Source organism: Ascaphus truei, chromosome 1 (assembly GCF_040206685.1).
Source record: "Ascaphus truei isolate aAscTru1 chromosome 1, aAscTru1.hap1, whole genome shotgun sequence".
Lineage (NCBI taxonomy): Eukaryota > Metazoa > Chordata > Amphibia > Anura > Ascaphidae > Ascaphus > Ascaphus truei.
In genome coordinates this window covers 242925695-242938777 of record NC_134483.1, presented here as the reverse complement: position 1 = coordinate 242938777, position 13083 = coordinate 242925695, and the positions used below count along the sequence as shown (strand labels likewise).

The window sequence follows — 13083 nt, the reverse complement described above, 5'->3', positions numbered from 1 at the left end:
TCCCTGCCACACCCTACCTCTGATGCCAGCATGGGGAAGGGGAAAGCTAATGTAGATGCGGCAGCATGCAGGAGGCAGTAGGGGGCGACCAGATCACCAGGAGCTCCAGAGCAGCTGCCGGCAAGGGCCTGCCATATTTGACTTGCTGCGCATTCGCAGAAGAATCGAGACACCCCGGCGGCCATTACCGAACATTGCACATGTGCAGTGATTAGTAGCAGCGGCGGCCAATACACAAGGGGCTCTGTGAGGGACTGCATATCCTAGCAGCATCAGGGGCTGCCACCACATGGTATAGGAGGGCCAATAGGGCCATGAATCCAGCAGCCAGGAAAGATAGGTGTCTGGCACGAATGCAGGGACCACGCCAGTCGGGAGCAGGATGCAGAGGAGAGAGGTAGGGTCCCAGGTGCCAGTAGCCCTGGGACTAGGCCAGCTTTTCCCTGTAGGCCCCAGTTAGTCCCCAACTCACAGTAGGCACCTGCAGCAGTATAGGGAAGCCCATAGGTAGGGACACTTTCCCTGTATTGTGTAGTGCCAGGGACACAGCGTCTATGCCACACTGTGACAGTTAACCTGGTGTCTGGGACCAGATCCAGGTGTACATCACCATAGACTATTTTATAGGGTACACTCCACCGAGAAACCCCTCCAGTGGCATCCACCTACGTATAAGCACTGCAGAGGATCCTGCAGATCATGGCGTGGGACCACATTGCAGATCCATGGACTCAGCTGCTCAGTTAACCTGGTCTGGACTGAGACCAGGGAGGTATTATCTACATGTGCACCAAACACACTGTGGGTAGCGCTATCCCACACATGCTCTTTGGAGTGGGTCCAGTCTGTGGACACTAAGGGTTTAAGTTCCCAGGCACTCCAGTACTTTGGGGCTCCGCCAGGGAGGTGTTACTGTGTGGGTGCGGCCTTGCAAGGCCTTGTTATTCCTGTGTTGTGGATTATATGTCAGTAAATATTGTATATATATATACCCGTGTGTAATTATTGTGTATATTGGTTCCTGTGAGGTGCTCCTCCCACTACGCTGGGATCCCTCTCAGGTGGAGGCACTGCACAGAGGTGAAAAACTATACCCCAGGCTCCCAGTAGTGGAGGCTCAGGCCTTCTGGTAGCCAAACAGGTGACGGCAGTACAGGTAGTCTCTTTAGTCAGGGGGAAAGAGGGCTACATAAGAGCCAGTCCTGTTGTTTTTTGTGACATGAACTGGTAACTAGTCTGATTCTTTTTAATCAAGAAATTAGACAACAACCTTCACATTAGGTAGATGCATCATGGAGAAACATGAAACCACTTTCAAAATTAGCAATATTAGCCATTTACATTTCCACAGAGTCTCAACAGTCTGACATCAGAATTTCCAAAATCTCTTCTTTACATTTTTTTAACATTGCTTTGAATGCCAAGGGGCACTGTTCATATTTCATTATATTTAATTAGGAAATCTACCAAAGCTTTTACATATCAAGCTAAATATACAGTAACAAAAATAGACAAATAATAATACATTTAAACACTGATACCTGCATGCCTGTTGATTTTACATTTTGTGTTACATATACAGTAGTATACAATTTAAATATTAATTTAAACTAAAATAATATTAGGAGTTTTGTTAATAACTTTGCTCACCACTGTCACATACTTTGAACTCCCATCGAAAACCCCCTTTTCTACAACTAAATATGTAAAACCTCCAGTAAAAGGTAACCTCCACCAATGTGTAGGACTATATTAGCTAATGAATAATCTCAACATTACATTATACTGACAATACAAAAACATGTAATTTTGACGAATCTACACCTGTGGGTGAGCACTCGGTAAGCACAATATGGTTCAGTACATGACTCTAAACACGTCACAGAATCACGGAAGGAGAATAGCCATTAAAAAACATTACACTATATAAGCTTTATATAAAACTTAATAGAAATATTCTCCAAAATGTTATCCACTAGTGGAATATAAATTATTATCAGTTAATAACCATAATGGTTCCCTTTATGGAGTTCTGAACCCTTCTTTAGATCTTTCCTTTTAATTTACCATCCCATAGGAACTGTGGATGATAGATACAGTATGAATTTATGTTTTCTACATTAGTACCTGCTATTTATCACTTGCCTAATTATTTGTACTCCAATATAGATTTAAAAGCGGAATCCCTGCCATGACCAAAGTTAACTAGGTAAATGTTTAAGGTGTTATAGCTGGGTGATTTCGCTTTTTATCGTTGTTTGATAACCATAATGTTATTATTATTTTAAAGTTGGTAGGATTCCCTCTGGCTACTCTTTTTTTTGTCTAATATTACTACATGTATTTCAGAACAGCTTGTACGCCCTCTCTCTCCCTCTTTACCAGCTCTCTGATAAGGACAAGGCACACAAAACACTGCTGTACTCCCTTTCACAATGCCCAACTATTGAAATCAGAATCAGTGACTATCCTTTATATAAAACATGGAAAACAATACATTTCTGAGAACAAAGGACTCAAAACACCTGACTTATAAACGCCGAACTTATAAACACACTTGAATATTGATGTTTCGTTTCTCCACCGAAAGAAAATCAGGTAAACTGAAAAAAGACAGAAAAATTAAAAATATAAATAAAGAATTCAACATTTCCTTAACATGTAATAAAATTAAATAGAAGTAGCCAAGTTAGTCTAGTGTTGATAGTGCAAAATAAATAAGTACTTCAGTTTTTGGTGATACCTTTTTTATTTGGATTAACAATTGATATTTTAGTACCAGGTTTCAGAGATCTCCTCTCTTCCTGATGTCAAGCAATACTGATTTACAAAATCTTCAATGAGTTTAACACAGATGTACAATTCAAGATAACAATCTAAGGCAGATGATCATCATACAGTAAATTTTACATATGTCTTAAACTCATGTATAGCATATACAAATACTAAATGTGAGAAGATTCACCTCTCAGACAGGTCCACAAGCCTGTCTTTCCCTATTATCCCTTAGCATGGAATGCTTCCACTGTAGCCAGGGATTCTGAGCAATGAATGTCACAGGAGACCAGATTTATCAATACCTTTTTATAACGGGATCATTGATTGAGCAAAGCAAGCATGCACACAATGTGACACAATTTACAGGGTTAACACACTTACTGGGAATGGGGTTAACGAATAAATCTATCCTTTAAACGAAATTCACTAAAATCACATTTATAGGAGCCCTTTCCAATGACCGGTAGGTACTCACGAAAGTCCTGGAACTGATTTCGGCATATAATGCCATCCGCGACCACTACGTTCTCAAAAGCGGGACTTAGAAAAATTCTTGAGTCCAAATCTTTGAAGCCGGCTCGCGTCTATTCAGCACAGAGCATCTTTGAATTTGCCTCTGTTGGTTTGGCGCTTGGAATCTGCGCTCCTGATTGAATGCAAGTCTCCTTATGGGTTGCAGGTTCTCATTCATCAACCTCTGCAGCCTATTAGAGCATGGGAATTCTCCTGCCAGCCAATCACCGATTTGCCGGTATTGTAAATCCGGGAGGGCACCTTTTTAATTCTGTAACGGGGCATGCGCCAACCTGCACCTCTGCCTCTTTGCATACTGAGCCCACCCGCTGTCCAGGCTCAAAAGAGTATTGGCTCTGGCAAATGGTGGCTGGATAGCCCTGTGTTAGAACAGGAGAGGTACTGCAGATCTGCTTGAGTACCCGCATCCTGAGCTAACACCTTGGCATCTCTGAGGCTTTCATGTCCAGACTCCGCACAGACCCATAGGCACCAAGCTTAGTAGCCATCTCAGAATCCATGATTTGGAAATCCCACAGTTCATTCACAGGTTATCAGTACATATACCTATTAAACATAACCCTATAATAAAATATACCGTGTCCTGTATCTTGTGTGATAAAATGTGTAAGTGCATATTCTGGTGTCAAGGATGGAGTGAGGGTATATACTGCTTACACTCACTAGCTTCATTCTTGGCACACTTTAGAAAATAACCTTTTAAACTTTTTACCCACAAGAAATCACTCTCAGCTTTATCACATAGCTGGAGCACCCCCTGAACCCCTATATCAGGTTCAGTGCACCTGGGCATGTACCGGTGCACCTCTCCTTATACTAGGGACCCCTCTTTATACTAGGGACCCCGTGGATACTTGCAGGTATACATTAACCCCTTCATGCCCATTTACCTTGTCTGGATGATGCTGCATCAGGAATCCTGGATGGGAGTCGCAAGAACATTTTCAGGGTCAGAGTCTGCCCGGATTAATGTGCTTTGATGCATCCGACAATCTCACTCGATTCCCGGATCCAACTTTTGGGGTGTCCCATAACTCTGGAACCCTGATAAATAGACACATTCTGTAAAGACTTTCTTTGGTAAACCCACCCTGAAACTTACAGCCTAGAAATTTCCCGGTCCCAACACCCCAGGAAAGGCAAAACACAAATAAATCTTTAATGTCGCATAATTTGCATACACCACCAATGGTATTAGTTAACGTGAGTCATATTGGATATATGAACTCAAGACATTATCTCCCAATGGTCTGAATATTGAATTCGACCTATCTGCTTTTCTGGCGAAGTAGTTTGTTACTATGTGTCTTTTGATTTACGCTATGTGTATTAACTTTCCCAGTGCTGTTTGTTGTCCACTGATATCGGCAGTATTAAAACTCTGGAGTCTCTTTTAATGTTATGTATATATGTGTCATGTTCTATGTACACTGTTTCTTTAAGAGCAGGTTTACTGTATTATGTTTTTTAATATATATTTTTTATTGTATCTACTTGTCTATTTTGTTTTTATGTTTATATTACCTCATGTATGTTCATTTTGTTGTAGGTATCACTGTTATGAGTTTACTTGCTTCTGGTTGCACTTTATGACTTTGTTTTATGCTAATGTGTTAATTAGTGTTTTAGTATAAATATGCTGGCACCTTACATTTCAGAAAAAGGGGAAGGGGAAACACAAAATGGATGTGCCCCCAAAAGAATTCACTTAAATGCACACCGCCCAAGTGTAAAAATTAACTTTTAATAAATCCTTAAAACATATATTACCAAAGTAACGTGTGATGTGGATTAAAAATGTATTAAATCGTAGCTATCAAGCAACCGTGTCATTGATTATTCATACTACCCCGGTATCATTGATACAATGGGATGTTAAAGACAGGGAATGCTATGAGTAGGGTATAAAACCCCTCTGGGGTAATGGTAAGACCAAATGTGGAGTGATATATAATTATATACAGGCAGGGGGCCACAGGATTAAATATCCTGATGCTGCTAAATATAGCCCCCTGCACATTTACATGGAGATTGGTCTAGATAATGACGCTGGCATGTGATTGTCTAATAACTGTATTGTAGAACTTCCAAATACCGCAGTACTTGCTTAAATGCACAGCAATATAATATGAAGACACCTCACATTAGGTGCAGGGATAGCAGGCACACTGACCATGGATTGATAATAAATAGTTAGCTCATATGGTATTCTCAGTTACACCCAGGATACTGCAAACACTACATTAAAAACAGCTCCAAGTAGGAGACTGACAACATTGCGCGTCCAACGCGCGTTTCCCTCCAGCAAAGGAGCTTCTACAGGGACAAGTATTACTGGGGGAATGAGGTCTAAACCCTTTTATACCTTTACAGCACCCTAATTACACAATCAATGAATAACAGCTGTTGCACATGCGCACTGAGGTACGTTCCAAACTGGCTCAATAAACTACTCAAAAGTTAATAAAAAGAGTTTTATTCATGAACCGCAGTGTTGTACCTTCATTTTACCATATTCGCGTTGTTTTCTGTTCATTTATTAAGCTTATAAAGCCTTTAAACATTCGCGCCGAATAAAGTGTATAATGCGCATGCGCGGGGGCTTTAAACCAATTCTGGGAGTCCATGCATGCATAATGCGCATGCGCGGGACCTTAGAAACATTTTAGATCAACTACGTCCACTGCGCATGCGTGGGGACTTAGGAAAAATTCCAGTCATTTCCCATGCTTATAGCGCATGTGCGAAGACTTGGAAAAAGTTTTAAGTGTTATAAATATAAACTGCGCATGCGCGAGGTCTTCGGAATAATTCCATTGGCCCCCCTTATTCATTGCGCATGCGCAAGAACTTAAAAGTTAGATTATCCAGTCCCAAACACATTGCGCAGGCTCTGGGACTTTAGATTCTGCCCATTATTGCCGCGCATGCGTCGGGACTTATGAAAAATACACAATTCTAAGTCCGTTTATAACGCGCATGCGCGGCAACATAGAAATCGCCACACTTTAGATCTAATGGTACAGCGCATGCGTAGGGACTTTGAAATATTTCCATTGCGATCTATATGGATGGCGCATGCGTGGGCACTTAGGAAATTTTTGCGAATTTTACCTTATGGTATAGTGCATGCCTGGGGACTCTAAATTTATAACAGAGACTCCCTAGGTTTTATGATTGTAAAGTGATATTAAACATTGTCCATTCTATGACACAATGGACCTAGGGACAATGTAATAAACTGTGTGACCAGGTACTGATTGCATAAAGATGGTATTATGTATAACAAATATAACGGCTGATGAAAAAAGGGGGGAGGGGAGAAAAGGGGGGGGGGGGTAGGGGAAAGGGTATATAAGACCTGTAATACACATTTATATTGTCCGGTGATTATACCAATAAAGTTGATTCTATACAATCCACCAGAAATGTAGTTTATTGAGCAATGTGTCGGCTTGGAATGCAGTGATTGATGATTAGATTTAACAATATATGAAACGTAAATGTATATATGTACAGAATTAATTGTATATAATTATCATATATGGCACATATACGCATTTGAATATATAGGTCACTGGTTTCTCTGACAACCAGCTATGTCTTTTCCATTGTCCGCTATGACAATTTCCAGCTTTCGGTATTGATTTAATATATTATTATATTTAAAAACTACTATTATTATTTAGACTAGTGACAATATTATTAAAGCCCTACGCCCAACAGTGGGCATAGTGTTCGTGTAATGTGCGTATATGTGCCATATATGATAATTATATACAATTAATTCTTTACATATATATATTTACGTTTCATATATTGTTAAATCTAATCATCAATCACTGCATTCCAAGCCGACACATTGCTCAATAAACTACATTTATGGTGGATTGTATAGAATCAACTTTATTGGTATAATCACCGGACAATATAAATGTGTATTACAGGTCTTATATACCCTTTCCCCTACCCCCCCCCCCCTTTTCTCCCCTCCCCCCCTTTTTTCATCACCCGTTATATTTGTTATACATAATACCATCTTTATGCAATCAGTACCTGGTCACACAGTTTATTACATTGTCCCTAGGTCCATTGTGTCATAGAATGGACAATGTTTAATATCACTTTACAATCATAAAACCTAGGGAGTCTCTGTTATAAATTTAGAGTCCCCAGGCATGCACTATACCATCAGGTAAAATTCGCAAACATTTCCTAAGTGCCCACGCATGCGCCATCCATATAGATCGCAATGGAAATATTTCAAAGTCCCTACGCATGCGCTGTACCATTAGATCTAAAGTGTGGCGATTTCTATGTTGCCGCGCATGCGCGTTATAAACGGAATTGTGTATTTTTCATAAGTCCCGACGCATGCGCGGCAATAATGGGCAGAATCTAAAGTCCCAGAGCCTGCGCAATGTGTTTGGGACTGGATAATCTAACTTTTAAGTTCTTGCGCATGAGCAATGAATAAGGGGGGGCCAATGGAATTATTCCGAAGACCTCGCGCATGCGCAGTTTATATTTATAACACTTAAAACTTTTTCCAAGTCTTCGCACATGCGCTATAAGCATGGGAAATGACTGGAATTTTTCCTAAGTCCCCACGCATGCGCAGTGGACGTAGTTGATCTAAAATGTTTCTAAGGTCCCGCGCATGCGCAGTATGCATGCATGGACTCCCAGAATTGGTTTAAAGCCCCCGCGCATGCGCATTATACACTTTATTCGGCGCGAATGTTTAAAGGCTTTATAAGCTTAATAAATGAACAGAAAACAACGCGAATATGGTAAAATGAAGGTACAACACTGCGGTTCATGAATAAAACTCTTTTTATTAACTTTTGAGTAGTTTATTGAGCCAGTTTGGAACAGACCTCAGTGCGCATGTGCAACAGCTGTTATTCATTGATTGTGCAATTAGGGTGCTGTAAAGGTATAAAAGGGTTTAGACCTCATTCCCCCAGTAATACTTGTCCCTGAAGAAGCTCCTTTGCTGGAGGGAAACGCGCGTTGGACGCGCAATGTTGTCAGTCTCCTACGTGGAGCTGTTTTTAATGTAGTGTTTGCAGTATCCTGGGTGTAACTGAGAATACCATATGAGCTAACTATTTATTATCAATCCATGGTCAGTGTGCCTGCTATCCCTGCACCTAATGTGAGGTGTCTTCATATTATATTGCTGTGCATTTAAGCAAGTACTGCGGTATTTGGAAGTTCTACAATACAGTTATTAGACAATCACATGCCAGCGTCATTATCTAGACCAATCTCCATGTAAATGTGCAGGGGGCTATATTTAGCAGCATCAGGATATTTAATCCTGTGGCCACCTGCCTGTATATAATTATATATCACTCCACATTTGGTCTTACCGTTACCCCAGAGGGGTTTTATACCTTACTCATAGCATTCCCTGTCTTTAACATCCCATTGTATCAATGATACCGGGGTAGTATGAATAATCAATGACACGGTTGCTTGATAGCTACGATTTAATACATTTTTAATCCACATCACACGTTACTTTGGTAATATATGTTTTAAGGATTTATTAAAAGTTAATTTTTACACTTGGGCGGTGTGCATTTAAGTGAATTCTTTTGGGGGCACATCCATTTTGTGTTTCCCCTTCCCCTTTTTCTGATTCACTTTCAGTTCACAGTTTGCACCCACCTCTCAATTACCTCACCTATGTATATAAACACTTTATTCAATTAGTATGGCCCTGTGATCACTCCCCACTCTTTGTTGTTTCATCTTACATTTCCCATCATGCCCCTGACAAAGTGACTGACGTCACGAAACGCGTAGGGTGGACTTTTATTGGCAGAGACTTTTGACGTTCTCCCCTGATAGCCCATGTGTCCTTCTGTACCCAGCCCCAGCTCTCTGAGCCCCTCGGTACGTGTCCGGGACTTCCCCTGCTATTGTGCTTAGTGGTGACGTCACCGGGTTATCGCGAGACCTTCTGATCTGCGTGTATCGCATCGGTGTGTCCCCCGGCAGCACTGGGTTCAGTCTGTTGCCTATTCTACCCCCTGCACTCCTGGTGATTCGTGGGCGTGTGGCAAGCAGCGGTTTCCGGATTCTTGGAGCTCTAAGAGGCAGAGTTATATCATCTCTCTACCAGGTTCTGGTTCCGGATTGTGACATTGTGCTACGGGCTTACTTTGATCAGCTTTGCTGTAAGTAGGGTTTCAATTTTATCCCTACCGGATGCCATTGCTTTATAAGTGTCTTTTGCCCAACAATCAAGTGTTTGTTGTTTTTATAATCATTTTATTCATCGTATTAAATTTGCAATCATTCCTTGTAAACCTTATCAGTGATTTTTTGTTTTTAGTTGCACTATGATCTTTTTCTCTTTTTTTCTTCCATGTTGTTGTCTTATTTGTTTGTCTGTCGTTCTATGAGACTTCATTAAAGATACTGCCTTGGATCTCATCCCAGCTGCATTGGACTATATTCGGTCAGGCTATATATCTTTATTTTCTTTCGGAGGCGCCGTTTTATGTGTTTTTATTGTCTTCATTGGTTTGTGTACCCTTTTTTACCTGGCAGCCTCCACTTTAATAGTAAAGTGTGTATTTATATTATGTTAGTCACTTAATTGTCACTAATTTTTATTTTTTGCATTAGCGCTGTTCCCACTGCCCTTCCCTTTTAAATAATTTGCATACAGTCACAGTAATGAATTTCTGACATCTGGGTCCAAGAGCTGACACACTAGGACCTCAACACACAGATCAGGGGTAACCAAGTAGGCTTAACCTTTATTAGTGAGCCTGGTTAACCCTTTCACCATTACAATGAGTGCCTGTCCATTCGCCTTGTCTATGGCCTTGTTGTTTGCCTCTATCTATTATATACTGTATATACTTTCTGTATGTGTGGGGACACCAAACAATATGTATGGGCTTAATACATCCTTAGCTAGCTGCACTCCAAAAATTAGAGTGCTAGCTTGCTCCTTGTGTCTGAAATACAATTGGCCCAATTCGCATACATTGCTATAACTGCAACTATGGACTGAGCAGCAAAATTGGGACAATAAAGATGGTTTAGGGGAAAACAGATCAGTGTGGTGTACATACAGTTAACCCCTTCAATCCCAATGTGATTTAGGGTTAATCAGCCTGGTATAATGCCTTTATTAATGGCCTGATTAACCCCCTCATAGCCACCGTGGGGTTTAGGCCTTGCGGGGTGGTTGCGAATGGAGTTAACCCCATCATTACCATAGTGGTTAATATCGCTACGGTAATGAAAGGGTTAACCCCTCCAGCTACCCACTGCAAGGCCTAAGCACCCATCCTTGGAGCTAATACCACCTTCACCCACCCCCGCTACCCACAATAAACACTAACACACACAACCCTACTACCCACATCCTAGGCCCCCAATAAACATTACAATATCTAATACAAAACTCACCCCCTGTACCCCCCCCCCCCCATTAAACCATTTTTTTTTTACGCACACGATTGATACCCCAGGCTGGTGGGGGTCCCCGGGTAGTCCCGACGGGTGTCTGCAGGCCCCACAGTGCACCCTGGTGGGTACCCACAGGTGTCTGGGGGCCTCCAGGTGGTACTCGCTAGGTTCCGTGGCCTCCAGGTGGTCCCCGCGGGTCCCCACTAGTGGCCCCAATGGGGTCCACGGGCCTTCTCTGTGGGTGTTTGGGGATAATCGAGACATCCCCACAGGTGTCTGGGGGCCCTGGGGTTGTTCCCATGGGCCCTGGGGCCCTCAGGTGTTTCCCACAGGTGGCTGGGTCCCTCGGGTGGTCCCTGTGGGTGCTTGGGGCCCCAAGAGATGTCCTCAGGTTGATCCCGTGGGCGTTCGGGGGTCCTAGGGTGGTCCCTGTGGATCCCCACTGCCTGTGGTACCAATCCTGTAGGTAAAAAAATTAAAATATGGTCTACATTTAAATTAATACCCTCCCCCCCCCCACCAAACACATACAGTACAGTAATGGGAAAAATAACCATTATCCGGATATGGATAATAGATTATTTGCCCATTATTAAACACAACATGAAGCATTAATTAAATAAATAAAACCGTTCTACTTACCCCAGCCAATATGAAGGTAATCCTTGTCAGCTTACTGCAGGTCCATGTCCTCCATTACAAAAACAGAAAACAAGGGGAGCGCGGGTAAATTAATGTCTATAGAATAATATACCAGGGGATCCGATGGCAGACTGGTTAAATGTGTAGCCAGACTCACCCAACACCACTATAGTGCCCAAGGGTTCTGACAGAACCACAGTCAATGCACTTATAATGGTGCAATCTATGCAGGGATTGGTTACTGAGAAAATGATAGGTACCATAAATACTCACACGGGCTTGTCTGAGTACAGGTACATCTGGTGGTTCTTTGCCTTCCGATGGTAGAATATTATGGTAACTGCTCCTCTCACCTCTCACTGGATGGCTCCTTCCCGCTTGGTCTCAGTCTGAACTCACCTCGAGTTGACAGTGAAATACAGGGATAGCAGGGATGAGATATTTCAAATGTAATAAAGGCACAAACAATAGTAAAAACTCACATATAAAAAAAACCCCGTCGGCTGCAGCAAAGGGATCCATTGGGAAGAAAATTTCTTACTAATGACATGCAATGTTACTAGTTTGTACACCTCCATTGGTCATCTGGACGGTTGACTTGAAATCAGAAAGGCACTTGAGAAAGATCAGAGTCTGAAACAAGAACAAAGAGAATTCTTGCTACAGTGTATTAAATTTGTGCTAGAACATAATGTATTTTTATTTAACAACGTCTATTACCTCCACAAATGTGGCACCGCAATGGGGACCAGGTTTGCACCCTGCTATGCTAATTTATTAATGGCCAATTGGAAGACAGACAACATTTGTTAATCCCTATGGTGTGAACCTGGTCCTCTGGAGGTGGTATATAGACAATGTTCTTTTTATATGGAGAGGAACTAGTGAGGAATTAGATTCCTTCATACATTATATCAATCTCAATGAGATTAATCTTAAATTCACTTCTGAGTGTATTCACAAAGAAATCAATTTTTTAGATTTGACTATTAATATTGAGGACAATAAAGTAAAGACAAAGATTTAAAAAAAAAAAAGGTGGATTCTATTAATTACTTGTTGAACTCAAGTTGCCACCATAGACAGTGGATAGACAATATCCCCTATAGGCAGTTCAGATGTGAGGAGGAATTGCACAGAGGATAATGTTTTTAGAGACCAAACCAAGATCATTAAAAAAAGATTTTTAGAGAGGAAGTATAATCCAACCCTTATAGAGGGAGCAATTAGCAAAGCAACCGCCTTATAACAAAAGGATTTACTTGTGACAAAGCCCAAAAATCCATGTGTGAAATTAAGCATTCCATTTGTCACTAAATATAATAAGGACGTAGACAAAATTATTAGGAAGCATTGGAACCTGGTGCAAAAGACCCAGTCCTAAAAAATGTCACCATGGAGATGCCAAAAAATAATTTTTACTAAAGTCACTAATCTAACGAATAGGCTCGCCCCAAGTTTGTTCAGGAGCAAGGTAAAACCAAATACTACCAACTGGCTTCTTCGACCAGTGGGTTTCTTTGGTTTTCATGGATGCAAAGCGTGCGCCCAGGCTTCTAAGGAAAATAATACACCAAAAAGAAAAAAAGAACTCAGTAGATAATAGCACTCAATATCACTAATGTTATATGGCAATCTTAAAAATATCTTTTATTTAATTGATTTTAAAATAAGGGTAAGTATTAAAAT

The 13083-nt window shown here is 41.2% G+C and overlaps 1 long non-coding RNA gene across 1 annotated transcript; it reads right to left on the bottom strand.

The window, feature by feature from the left end:
* Positions 1 to 1338: 1338 nt before the first annotated feature.
* LOC142470625 (uncharacterized) lies at positions 1339 to 12021 on the bottom strand. The gene is made up of 3 exons (XR_012789282.1): positions 11668 to 12021; positions 4203 to 4356; positions 1339 to 2603 (listed from the first exon to the last, which is right to left on the bottom strand). It is a non-coding gene; the product is annotated as an uncharacterized LOC142470625 (long non-coding RNA).
* Between the last annotated feature and the right edge of the window lie 1062 nt (positions 12022 to 13083).